Source organism: Pelodiscus sinensis, chromosome 1, assembly GCF_049634645.1.
Source record: "Pelodiscus sinensis isolate JC-2024 chromosome 1, ASM4963464v1, whole genome shotgun sequence".
Lineage (NCBI taxonomy): Eukaryota > Metazoa > Chordata > Testudines > Trionychidae > Pelodiscus > Pelodiscus sinensis.
Genome location: NC_134711.1, coordinates 222858271 through 222872756, shown reverse-complemented (window position 1 = coordinate 222872756; position 14486 = coordinate 222858271).

The window sequence follows — 14486 nt, the reverse complement described above, 5'->3', positions numbered from 1 at the left end:
TTTCCTTTCTTCTGTCTGCAATGAGCCTTGTTTCATTTATTTGTTCAGTCTCTTACATTCTCTGTTTGGCACTTGGGTATCCTTTATGAAGCTATCACCTACAACAAGGCTACTGAACATGCAGCCCACAAGCCGCATGCAGCTCATGGCCCATTTGTTTGCAGCTCGTGGTGCGGTTTGGGTTTACACAGGGCTCATCATGTGACCTGTGGGTGGGATCCTTTGAACATGGCCTCCACTGGGAACACGCTCTACAACAGCGTGGTGAGGTGAGCATTGAAAAATGGAAGCAGACAGACTGGCTGGAACAGACAGATACAAGGTGTTGGCATTTCTAGCCCCCATGGAGGAGGTGCCGGGAATGTTGGGACATTGCGGGAAGTGCTTTCTATTCATGCCCATCAGTGTGAACGAAGCTATTTGCATATATTTGCATATATATTTGCATGTATATGCACCACATTTAAGTTGCATGTGCTGTGAGTATCATTGTGTCCCCCAAGGCTTCAAAAGTTGAGTAGCCCTGAGCTACAGTATTCCTTAGTTTGTTGGTGTCATTCATATTTATTTTCTGTGGCTGTGTTGCTCCATTTTTCTTTTGTGTTCTCCCTCTGTTTCCCATCCACCTGTCAGGCCTGCCAACGGGGGAGGGAGGAAGCAAACAGGGCAATTCCCCTGGGACCCAGTGATTCAAAAGGACCCTGGCTGCTACCTGTGTCGCCATTGGAGCATCACCACCATGGTGCACTCTGGATGTCGGTGAGAGCTGGATGCCCTCAGCTCTGTCTCTTCTGTCCCCCCACACCTTGCCTAGGGGCTGTTGGGCCTCCTATATTCTCTTTTATTTCTTCTCTTCCTTATTTTAAGCCATTTTCCAACCCTCTCCCATTTTTTTCCATATCCCCTATCTCTTTATCTTCTCTTCTTCCTATTGTAAAAAGACTCCATTTCATTTACCTCCAGTGATGGAAACAGCTGCCAAGGATAGCGGAATTGCTGCTACTAAATACACTAAGGGCCAGAGACAAAACCATCACTTAATGATTGTGTTGGGATTAGCTAAATCAATACTACCAGAATGTAATGGAAAGAACTAGATCTGAGAATAAATCTTGAACACGCCAAAGAACTAGTTCACTAGGGAATGGAGTAAGACATACACAAAATTGCAGTGATAACAGATTATCATCAGTGTTTCATATATGGAGTGGCAGGTTAAAATGAGTAGATCCCATGTTTGTAAAACTAAACTGGCAGTTTATTAAGGTAATTGTTTACAGAGATAATGTAACTGCATTCTAGCTATGTGCACACAGACTGACTTCTTGGTGGCCCTTCCAAACTCTTCCTTCCTGCAACTTGTGCTTTTCACATCAAGTTCCATTTGAGGTGCTTCTATCATATCTGGATGCAGTGCTCCAGGACAAACATAGCACTATAATTATTCTATGATAGGATTATATTGTGGCTTTTTTCCATTATAGTTTACACATTGGGCTAGATTCTTCCCTGATCAGTACAAAGAATGGGGAATGGGTTGGCAGCACTAGAAAAATGTATGGTCTCTCATCACATACTATCAGAAAATAATAAGAGATAAGATGGGAAATTCTCACACTAGAAGCCTATATGATTTGAAATTACTTCATACCATGGTAATATAGTCTTGACCAGGCTCTCGTGTATTCTTGAAGGATATTTTTCTCTGCTAACATACTTACTGTGGCCAGTGGAATAGCCAGCATATGAGGTCTGTATAGAGTGGTCAAACTTAAAATTGTCTTTTCCCATTGTCTTTGTAACTAAATATCTTTATATGCAGGAATACTTGTAATATTCTCTAAGCACTATTCGCAGAAAGCACAGGTCTTACTGCAAAGAATGTGGTTACATGATCTAGTTGCGAAGAAAAAAATGGAATGTTTTTAAGGACAATGACTGCACCATTGCCTGCAGGAAACATTCAAGCATTTAACATCTGGGTATTGCAGCACTTCTACATAGGTGCCATCTGTAATTACAGTTGTCTCGTATGCCTTTGGAGGAAGAGGAGGAGCAAAGGCTGCTAAAAGAGCAGGATTAACATTGTCAGCAACAGCAGAAGACACTAATGCCTAATCAGGCTTTCATATTACTCCCCTTTCACTCTTTGCTTGATGATAATATTTCTGCAGCTTTTGAAGTGTTTGGTGGGTGTTGAGCACTCTCTCCTGTGCTCTATGGCTACGTCTAGACTGGCATGATTTTCCGCAAATGCTTTTAACGGAAAAGTTTTTCCATTAAAAGCATTTGCGGAAAAGAGCGTCTAGATTGGCACGGACGCTTTTCCGCAAAAGCACTTTTTGCAGAAAAGCGTCCGTGCCAATCTAGATGCAGTTTTGCACAAGAAATCCCCGATCGCCATTTTTGCGATCGGGGCTTTTTTGCGCAAAACAATACTGTGTTGTCTACACTGGCCCTCTTGCACAAAAGCATTTGCATAAGAGGGCTTTTGCCCGAATGGGAGCAGCATAGCATTTCCGCAAGAACACTGACAATCTTACATGAGATCGTCAGTGTTCTTGTGGAAATTCAAGCGGCCAGTGTAGACAGCTGGCAAGTTTTTCTGCAAAAGCAGCCGCTTTTCCGGAATAAACTGTGAGCTGTCTACACTGGCCGCTTGCTTTTCCGGAAAAGCAATGACGATCTACTGTAAAATTGTCAGTGTTTTTCTGGGAAAACTATGCTGCTCCCGTTCGAGCAAAAGTCCTTTTCCAGAAAAACAGTTCCGGAAAAGGGCTAGTGTAGACAGCACAGTAGTCTTTTCCGCAAAAAAGCCCCGATCGCGAAAATGATGATTCGGGCTTTTTCCGGAAAAGTGCGTCTACATTGGCACGGACGCTTTTCCGGAAAAAGTGCTTTTCCGGAAAAGCATCCTGCCAATGTAGACGCACTTTTTCCTGAAATACTTATAACGGAAAACTGTTGTGTTTTAAGCATTTCCAGAAAAGGGTCCCAGTGTAGACGTAGCCTGTGTGTTTAGGGAATATTGTTGATGAACTGGGATTCCTCAATCAGACCCTCCAACTATAAACAGAGGAGTGACCTGCTGTTTTTCTATAGAGTATGACAAAATTCACTAAGGTCCAAATTCTGACTTCTCCTATAGGGATTTGTGCAGCAGGGACAGGTGGAACCACAGCACAGGCATGTGCACTGAACTGCTTGTGAATATCTCATCTTGCTCACCACAAGCAATAAAAAAAATCCTAAAGGTTGATTCTCTCTGCTCCAGGACTCTCTGGTTTTTGGACCAATAGATGTTGCTGGACCAGAGAACCCTGGACAAGAGAGCCCTGGACAACAGAGCCCCAGTGGCTGTTAGCTGGCAGTTTGGCAAGGGGCCATAGAGCAGCCGTTGGGGACCAGGAGGGCAGTCTGGCAAGCCTTGCAGCACCTGGCCAGGAGCCTGGCTGACAGCTGCTGGAGGCCAAGAGCAGGGTGACAGCCAGGAGAGGAAACAGACTTTTTTTTCCCTCCCCAAACATTTTCTAGAATAGTGATAGAAATGTAGCCATGTTAGTCTGGTGTAGCTGAAGCAAAATACAGGACTATGTAGCACTTTAAAGACTAACAAGATGGTTTATTAGATGATGAGCTTTCGTGGGCCAGACCCACTTCCTCAGATCAAATAATGAAAGAAAATAGTCACAATCATATATATCAAAGGATATAATTTAAAAAAACACATATGAAACGGACAAATCAAATTTCAGAACAGAAGGGGAATGCGGGGGGGAGGGGAAAGGTAAATGTCTGTGAGCTAATGACATTAGAGGTGATAATTGGGGAAGCTATCTTTGTAATGGGTAAGATAACTAGAGTCTTTGTTAAGACCCCCACGCAAAGTGTCTAATTTTAGCATGAATAACAGTTCAGAGGATTCCCTTTCAAGTGCAGTTTTAAAAGCCTTTTGAAGCAGGATGCAGGTAATTAAGTCATTGAGACAATGTCCTTTCTGGTTGAAATGGCAAGAAACTGTTTTATCTTTGTGATCCTGTCTAATATCTGTTTTGTGGGCATTGATCCTTTGGCACAGTGTCTGAGATGTTTGTCCAATGTACATAGGAGACGGACACTTCTGGCACATGATAGCATACATTATATTTCTGGATGCACAGGAATATGTGTTTTTGATCTTATAACTCCCTTGGTTAGGTCCAATAATGGTATCAGCAGAGTGAATATGTGGACAAAGCTGGCAACGGGGTTTGTTGCAAGGGAAGGTACCAGGGTTGGTATTAGTGTGGTATGTCCTGTGGTTGTTGGTAAGAATCATCTTGAGGTTAGGTGGCAGACCCATAGTCTCCCATAGACAACCACCTAACCTCAAGATGATTCTTACATTGTCTCAACAACTTAATTACCTGCATCCTGCTTCAAAAGCCTTTTAAAACTGCACTTGAAAGGGAATCCTCTGAACTGTTATTCATGCTAAAATTTGACACTTTGCGTGGGGGTCTTTGCGGGGGGCGTTTTTGATAGGTATGGAGAGGCTGTGTGAAAGGATGGCATGGGACTATGAGCCTCGCCAATGTTCAGGCTTATCGGTTAACAGTGTTCATGGACACATGTTAACATCCCTAGTGCAAAGTATCACACTTTAAAAAAAAAAGGAGTCCTGTGGCACTTAAAGACTAACAAATTTATTAGGACATAAGCTTTTGTGCTAAGGTACTACAGCACTCCTTTTGCTTTTGCTGACTAACATGACTTCCTTTCTAACACTTCTTTTAGTTTTCCTCCATAATAAGAAGCCTCTGTGTTCACATAAAAGTTTGGTGTACCGATTCTTAAGTACTTTTCTTTTTAGGTCTCTCAGGGTGTGTCTACACTGCACCCGTAGCTCGAAATAAGCTACGCAATTTGAGCCAATTTCAAAATAGCTTATTTCCTAATTTGGTGCTGTCTACACAGTACTTATTTAGAAATAAATCACTATTCTGAAACATCCCTTACTCCTTATGCAATGAGGTTTACAGGGATGTCGGAATAGCGAGCCTGTTATATTTCGAAATAAGAGGCATGCTCAAAAGACACAGAATAGTTATTTCAGGATAACTCTGGTATCCCAAAATAGTGCTGCAGTGTAGCTGTAGCCTTATAAGCCTACACTTCTGTTTGGGTCTATCAATATCAAGATATTGGGTGATTGAGGTGCTCCCAATTTTACAGGTTTATAAGCTTCATATAAAGAATACAGATTTCAAATGAAGTGTTTGTCCTCAACTGCAGTGCTCCAGAGCCAAAGAGAGGAAGAGCTGAATACTAAGAGTAGAACTGAAATATTGCAACAGGACCTAAACTGTAGATAATCTGACGTTCTAAACTGCAGTTTACTTAGCTCGTGCATAAATCGGGCACTGAACAGGCCAGAAAACAAACTGTATCCTGCAAACAGTTCAGCGGGTACTTTACTTTAGGCCTGTGAATAATCTCAGAGCAGTCAATAGGGCTACTCACATACTTAATGCTAAGCATAGGCTTAAGTGTTTGCAGGATCAGTGTCTTAGTGTTAAACTCTTATGGATGATTGAGGAAAGAATTACTGTTATTGAACTTTGCAAGTGTCTCTTATTAGTAACATCCAAGAATTCATGTAAAAAGGTATAAATGAATCATCTTTATTATAGGGTAAACCAAACCAAACCAAACCAAACCAAAAAAAACCCCCACAAAAAACAAAAACTCAGCCACCATAGCACTAAAGCATGCATGATTGCTGTGCACTTTCCCCCATTCTAACAAGATGTATAATCACACGCTTACGCACACAAAGAATTGTGTTGTCAGTGCGACTACTCGTGTGTTTAACTGTATGCATGTGCTTAAGTGTTTTCTTCCGGGTCAGGCTCCATTGCTTAGTCTATTGCAGCATCAAGTCTGTAGTGCATTTGGGCCAACATATAAGAGCCTTTTTGAATTTTGCTTGACCTCAAGAAATAGCCAAGGCTTCTCAATTCTCCTTAAAATACACAAGCAACTAATGAATATATCTAATAACTTGCACTCGGGGAAATTGGGAAAACTATCTTGGAAATATAACAGGATGAATGTAGTGTTATTTTAATAGAAAATGAAAGTTAAAAGTCAGGCCAGCTGTAAGCAATTAGCATTGAATGCCACTGCTATGCCATTTATAAAAGTGGTAATTTGCAATCAGAAGAGAAAAATGTATCTGTTCTGCCACTGGAGATTCTTGGCAAAGCAGTGATGTTTTTAAAAGAAAAACAAATCTACCTTTTTCTTAAAAAACAGGATTTTACTTCATAGTGTATTCTAAAGGTTCTCTCACTTCAGTCTGAGCATTAATTGCAATAAATCACATTTAGAAAACAAAAATCTTATTAAAATGGAAGAAGAAATAAGAACAAATTAGAAGAAAATCTATTCATGTATCTGAATTCAGAAAATGAGCTCCATTTACAATATATGAAGTCCAAAGAGCCCTGAATTTTATTTCCATTCATGAAAATGAACAGTTTTCTATTGAGATACAGTAATTATGAGCTAATTGTCATCTTGTAAAGTAAATGGGCGTAGATCTTTCAATTTTCTTGTAATACTGTATATAATCAAGTACACGCAAATAACAATCATCAATTTATAATACTCCACCAACAGAAGGCCTTTCCACCACACTCTATGATCTCTATCCTCAGTAAGCTTTTGTGGTGCTAATATATGTTTACTAGGAGAGCAATGCGATTTTAAAAAATACTTCAGTATCCCTGGTGTTTTCAACTGAAAACATGCAGACAGCAAGATTTATTGATAAAACTGCAGCATGTAATTAAGTAACTAGCTGAGGGATAATGTTAAGAAAAAACATCTTTTTGTATTTGTAGTAGCCTTTTTCAACCACTTCAAGGATGTGTGTCTCTCCCAAATGTATGTGCAGATTGGTTGCATCGGTTCTTATTTCTGCTGCATGTTCTACCTTATTGAATATGATCCTATCCTCTGTCAACATTTCTCTAATTCCAGTGCTTGCACTAAGGTCCTGATTCAGCAAAGAGCTTACCTAGATGGTTAGCTTTCAGAATGTCTTTAAAAGTGTTTCACGGAATAGGAATGGTTTCAACCTTGTCCTTAAAGATGAGCACATGCTTAAATACTTTGCTGAACTGGGGCCTTTAAGAAGAGTCTGCATCTGAATGAAATGACCCAGAATGTCTAATACAGTCACTAGAATTAAGTCATGTTGTTTTAAAGAATTTATTTAGTTTGACGAACCAGATCTGTTTCTTGATTTAGGAGAACACAGCATCTGTACAGTGTTGGAGGCTCAAAATATGCATAAAGTCACAGAGTAAGTTATTTGGCTTGAGAGTTTTTTAAATAAAACCAAAATGATGTTCCCTGTATTTGCAAATGAATTAAGCTGATGAAGTTTCTAAAGTCCCAATACTAAGAATCTGATTTTTTTAGCTCTGATGCAGATTACAATCGCTTTGTGTTGCCATTAGAAATGGTGGTTAGAAGAGTGAGGAAAAAAATTAAAAATTGTATAAGAGAGTCATTTAAGGCACATCTCCTAATAACTGGAAAGATTTCTCATGTTGCTGACAGCAAGTCTTGTGACCTTCAGAGTTATCAAAAGAGGAGGGAATTCCTCTGAGTTTCACAGAGACTGAAGATTGAACACAGCAAGGATGAGATATGCTTGGTCCAATTAGGGTTTGGATCACTACTTTGGCTTTTCTCTATTTACATTGTATACACCGTTTTCCACCACAATAGACCCTGGATTCCCCATATTGTTTTTTCTCCTATGTTTGAGCTGTAGCATTTACAGCAGGCACAAGAGAAAAATAGATATGTAGTAATGAGACAACTATTTACCTCATCATTATCCTTACCATATCTCTGATAGGTTCTAGCAGCAGAAGAGATGAGGCTATGGGTGCATCTGCACTGCACTGTTTTTCCAGAATAATGGCTGTTATTCCGGAAAAACAATACTAGCGTCCACACAGCAATTGCGTTATTTCAAAATAAACTTGAAGTAACGGAGGGCCTTTTCCAATGTTGGTAAACCTCATTCCATGAGGAATGACGCCTCTTCCAAAAAAGCTCTTTCAGAAGAGGGTATTTGTGGATGCTCCACAGCTATGTCGAAATAGCTCCTCATAGGGGCCATTCTAAAGTTATTCCTCCCCAGTGCCTCCTGGGGCTCTAAATCAAGATAGCATGTCCACATTAGGGGAGCCTGCCTCAGATTAATTTTGAGGTTTCCCTGTAGTGTGGATGTTCTATTTTGAAATAAGCTTGTAGTGTAGACGTACTCATATATGGGATTAACTGTATTGTGGAAGTACTTTGGTGTAATTAATCCTTCCCTCTTTTGAGGGAAAAATCTGCACCAACTAAGAAAAAAAGGTGAAGGCTTTTATTTTCAGAACAGGAATGAAGGATACAGCATTGCCTTTCACTATAGGCTTCAAGTTAGACCTGGTACATTTTGTTTCGGTACAACAGTTTTCCATAGAAAAATGCTATTTCAGCTAGATTTCAATGTTTCATGGAAATGCATCAATTGTGAACAATTTGAATTTAAATGGAATGTTGTTTTGACTTTCACATTTTGCTTTTATGTTTACTTGTAATCAATATCATACAACTATTATAATGTAAAAAATTAAACATATAGCATATAGTCCAATGTTTTGATGTTGTATTATCAAATCAAAATACTTCCAAAATTCTGTTCCATGGTAAATTTCAAATTTTCAATTTGTCATCCTACTTTCAGCTGTAAGGAAGTTTCAGAATGTTGGAATTTCCCTCAGGATGTCAGCTCTACTTTCAGTGCTCTCTGGAGAATAGAGAGGAGCTGAAATATCAGCAAAGCAGCTTTGTGCTGTGTTACCATAATATGGAAAGGCTTCAATTAAGAAGTTCTGTATTTCCTAGATATGGTGGAAAACATAGGACAGAATTGTGTAAAAATAGTTCTCTTCCAAAAGGGAACAGTGGTACTAAAACAGCAAATTTTAGTATCTGAGGAGAGGACCCAACAGAGCAAGGAGTGAACTCTAGTGTCACGTTGAATGTTGTCATGCCCTACTGCTGTACAATACAACACCTTGTTTCTTTCAATGTCAGGTGCCTCAGGTCTCAAATCCAGACCTGCAGGATTGCTAAGCCAGACGCTTGCCTGCTGCCTTACCACACTGCCAGGTCAGATGAGGAAACTGCATCAATGCCTCACAACCAGAGGTTGCTGACTCAGTAGAACCAATCAATGCAACAAACCTCGGTACCAACTCTGCCCACATATATACACCACCACCACGATTGCAAGGCCTAACCAGATCAGCCATACCGTCACTGGTTCATTCTCCTGCACATCTACTAATGCAATATATGCCATCGTGTGCCAACAATGCCCCTCTGCTATATACATTGGCCAAAGTGGACAGTCCCTACGTAAAAGAGTAAATGGACACAAATCAGATATTAGGAATGGCAACATACAAAAACCTGTAGAGGAACACTTTGGTCTCCCTAGACACACAATTGCAGATCTAAAAGTAGCCATCCTGCAGCAAAAAAAGTCAAGACCAGACTTCAAAGAGAAACTGCTGAGCTACAGTTCATCTTCAAGTTTGACACAATCAACTCAGGATTAAACAAAGACTGTGAATGGCTAGCTAACTACAAAAGCAGCTTCTCCTCTCTTGGTATTCCCACCTCCAGATCAGCTACTAGAAGTGGGCCTTATCCTCCCTGATTGGATCCACCTCGTCATCTCTAGCCTGATTCCGGCCTGAATATTTATACATGCCTCTGGAAATTTCCACTACATGCATCTGAGGAAGTGGGTCTTTACCCATGAAAGATTATGCTCTAATACTTCAGTTAGTCTATAAGGTGCCACAGGACTCCTCGCCGCTTTTGCAGATTCAGACTAACACGGCTACCCCTCTGATACTCTACATGTTTTGTTAGTCTATAAAGTGCTACCAGACCATTTATTAGTTTTTGTTTTGTTTTGTTTTTTTTGTACAGACTAACTCGGCTACCCCCTGAAGCTGCAAAAAGTTCAGTTATTTATAAAATTACATTATGGAAATGCTGCTTGTATTTATATTGTTAAGGTTGGCAGGAGTTTTGCAATTAAGGAGGGATTAAAACATTTTGTTATGAGTGAACCACTTTGTTATGCATGAAGAACACAGCATAACTTTCCTGAAACGACACCACTATTTTTTGTTAAGTATAGAATTATTTTTCTGAGAATTTACAAATGAATTAGTTTCAAAGTTAAAATTAGTTTATAAAGAGGTCTGTTAAGAAATTTACCATTATATGTCAAACATGTTTTCTTTTGTCCTGAACAATCTCAGTAATTCAATAATAATTCCAACTCTTCAAATTTTACCCTCATTAAAATTCATTGAAAGCTCGTGCAAATGATATTTTTTTTTATAAGGAACAAAAAGATTGTTTTTGCTGTTATAAAGAATGACTGAAAGTCATTCAGTGGGAGCTGACAAATAATCTTTTATAGAGAATTGAACGAAGAAATTGCTTTCTTTCTAAAGGGACAAAAGACAGTTGCCTTTTTCCAAATGGCATTTGCCTCTTATTACCCTTAATAGGAATGAAGGTAAATTGACCTCTTTTAATATGGGTGCTCCTAATAGTATAAAGAACTCTGTGACAAACTCATCCCTTGTGCAATGGAAATGCAAGAGAGTAAAATTAGCATTAAATAAAATTACCTAGTATTGGATTGACAAACCACATTATGCCATAGAACAGATCTGGCAGCCCAATCTGAAGCAGCACAGAAGTCACACAGGTCGTTTCCATGACATAGCTGAACTCAATCCCAAAGAGAATACACCCATTAAACAGCAGTTCTAGGAAAGATCATGATTCCATGATACATGGAAAAAAACTTAATGTGTCTTGCAAAATAAGTTTAGTTAACCTAGAACTAGTATGACAAAGCAATAATAATTGTATATTTATGGCATAGTATTATTACAGGGCACAATTAAGGTCATCTGAGCACCTTAACTGGGCATTTCTATACCTTAATGTGTTTAGATTTTTAAAAAACATGTACATAGGTGTGAATTTTTTACATTTGTAATCACTATTTCTAACTGATGTGCTTAGACCACTGCCTATCATGTTGACCAGCATTAGCTTGTTTTTGACTTGTACTTCCCCTACTGTTTGTTAGGGTACGTCTAGACTACATGCCTCTGTCGCCAGAGGCATGTAGATTAGGCTACCCGACAGAGTAAAATGAAGCGGCGATTTAAATAATCGCCGCTTCATTTAAATTTACATGGCTGCCGCGTTGAGCCGACAAACAGCTGATCAGCTGTTTGTCGGCTCAGCGCGATAGTCTGGACGCTCCCCTGCTGACATCAAAGGGAGTTGTCGACAACCCAGGTATGCCTCATCCCAGGAGGCATACCTGGGTTGTCGACAACTCCCTTTGATGTCAGCAGGGGAGCGTCCAGACTATCGCGCTGAGCCGACAAACAGCTGATCAGCTGTTTGTCGGCTCAACGCGGCAGCCATGTAAATTTAAATGAAGCGGAGATTATTTAAATCGCCGCTTCATTTTACTCTGTCGGATAGCCTAATCTACATGCCTCTGGCGACAGAGGCATGTAGTCTAGACATACCCATAGACTGTAAGCTCTTTGGGGCAGGGATTTGCCTTTTGTTCTACATTTGTACAGCACCTGGCACAAAGGTGTCCTAGTCCATGCCTGGGACTCTCAGGTTCTGCAATACTACTTTTCTAATAATGATAGATGGTTTGGGAGATTACATCACAGGTATCTGTTTAACCTTAAACTACTGATCTGTGATCTCAACCTTAACTTCACTTTAATAAAGTTGTACTTGTAAATACTGCATAAAGTACTGCTCAGTCAAACCCCTTGACAAGAGTGAGCTCTTTAAGCTGACCCTGACATTTAGCCAAGACTTCGGGCAAATGAAAAGGCTCCTCTGAGTTCTGGTAGGATTGGCCAGCCCACTTGACTGGCTGATGGAAGTAAAGAAAGCCTGTTTTTAAATTCATTGTCTTCACTGACAGCTATGATCACTTCTGTGCCTGCCTTGAGCTCAATCTTATCCCTGTTCTGCTTCAGTCTTGGTGTGCTGTTTACTTATAAGTTTGACTTTAAGTTAAGCATGATCCTTGGCTTGGCTTGACTGCTAATTTCCAAGTCTTCCTCTGACCACTGGTTCTGGTTTCTGGCTCTCAACTTCTGCTTCAACCACTAGACCTGTCTCCTGCTCCAGCCATTAGTTGTGATCACCTATGACACCTCTGAACAAAGCTACCATTTTGGTGTATGTATATGATAGCTACTGAGACTGATTCAATACTGCATCACACTAAATGAAGTCTCACCAAAATAAAACTGAAGTAATACAGTGTAGTATCATATTTACTTTGTTCTAATCTATCCTAAATTTCTTTTTATATAGTTTCTTAGGCCGTGTCCAGACTCAGGTTTTTTTTTGGGAAAAGTAGCCTTTTCCCGAAAAAACTTCCCCTGCGTCCAGACTCAAGCCGCATTCTTTCGAAATTATTTCGAAAGAACGCGGCTTTTCTTTCGATGGCGGTAAACCTCGTTTCACGAGGAAGAACGCCTTCTTTCGAAAGCTCCTCTTTCGAAAGAAGGCGTTCTTCAATGTAAAGAGGCCGTCTTTGAAAGAGAGCATCCAGACTCGCTGGGTGCTCTCTTTCGAAAAAGCGGATTTCTCTTTCGAAAGATCCGCCTGCAGTCTAGACGCGATCTTTCGAAAGAGGCTCTTTCGAAAGATGCTTTCGAAAGAGCCTCTTTCGAAAGAAGCCTGCAGTCTAGACATAGCCTTAGTGGTGCCCATCATTGTAGAAGTTGAATATATTATTTAGACATGTCATGGTAAAGTCACTGCTTTTTTCAATTAGCCAGGAGTAGAAATGGACCTGATGCAGAGATACATACCTGAATCTGCAGACATTCAGAAACAATAACTCTAAGAGGTGTGAACTGATCCATTTATCCAAATAAGTGCCCTGTGGATTCTGCAATTCTATGGCCATGGAATCTGAGTTTTTTTCATGGTATCATGAAATAGAGAATTTTGCCTTGGGATTTGCCATTTTGCTGTAGAATTCCAACATCTTTCTGCCTCCTTGCCCTGCTGAGACTGACCTGGAGTAGTTTCTTGTTCTCTTTCTCTTCAAGAGAGGGGTTACTAGGATGATCAGAAGAATGGAGAAACTACCTTATGGCCATATCTACAATAGTAAACTATTTTGAAATAACTTAATTCAACTTAATAACTCCCGATTTTATAAAATTGAAATAGCATGTCCCCACTACGGTGAAGCCTCAAAATTAGTCTGAGGCAGACTCTGTTAATATGGATGCGCTACCTTGACTTATAGTTCTAGGAAGCACTGGGGAGTAATTAGTTTGAATTACTCTGGTAAGTAGATATTTCGAAATAGCGGCACCGGAGCATCCACACTACTACTATTTTGTTATTCTCCAAGAAAAGGAGCAGTACATATTTCAAATTAAGCGGCTCATTATTTTTTAATAATGGGACTGGTAGCGTGGACACTCTGCTTATAAAGTCAACCTACGAGGGTTATTTTGAAGTAGGCAGCTGCTTTTGCGGAAAAACTTGCCAGCTGTCTACACTGGCCGCTTGAATTTCCGCAAGAACACTGACGATCTCATGTAAGAAATCAGTGCTTCTTGCGGAAATACTATGCTGCTCCCGTTCGGGCAAAAGTCCTTTTGCGCAAAGCTTTTGAACAAAAGGGCCAGTGTAGACAGCTCAGATTTGTTTTGCGCAAAAAAGCCCCAATCGCAAAAATGGCGATCGGGGATTTCTTGTGCAAAACTGCATCTAGATTGGCACGGATGCTTTTCTGCAAAAAGTGCTTTTGTGGAAAAGCATCCGTGCCAATCTAGACGCTCTTTTCCGCAAATGCTTTTAACGGAAAACTTTTCCGTTAAAAGCTTTTGCAGAAAATCATTCCAGTCTAGACATAGCCCTAGTGTAGACCAGGGCTATGAGAGGATATTTAAGGAGCATGGATTGTTTCGACTACCAAAATGAAGGTTATGGGGAAATACAAATGCTCCCTATAAATATATCAGAATGGTAAACACAAGGAAGGGACTTGACCAATGTTAAGGGCCATTGCTGGCACAAAAATAAATGGATTTAAACTAGCCATCATCAAGTTTACAGATAAAATTAGACAAAGGTTTATAACCATCAGAGATGTGACATTCTAGAACAGCTTTCCAAAAGAAGCAATGAAGACAAAAAAGCTAATTGGCTTATGGATTTAGAAAATCAGAAGACTGTTTTATCCCAGGCAATGTTGTGAAAGGGAAAGGGTCTCTGAGTATCAGACCTTGGTTTATTCCTAAGCTCATTATTTTTGGGAAAACAGT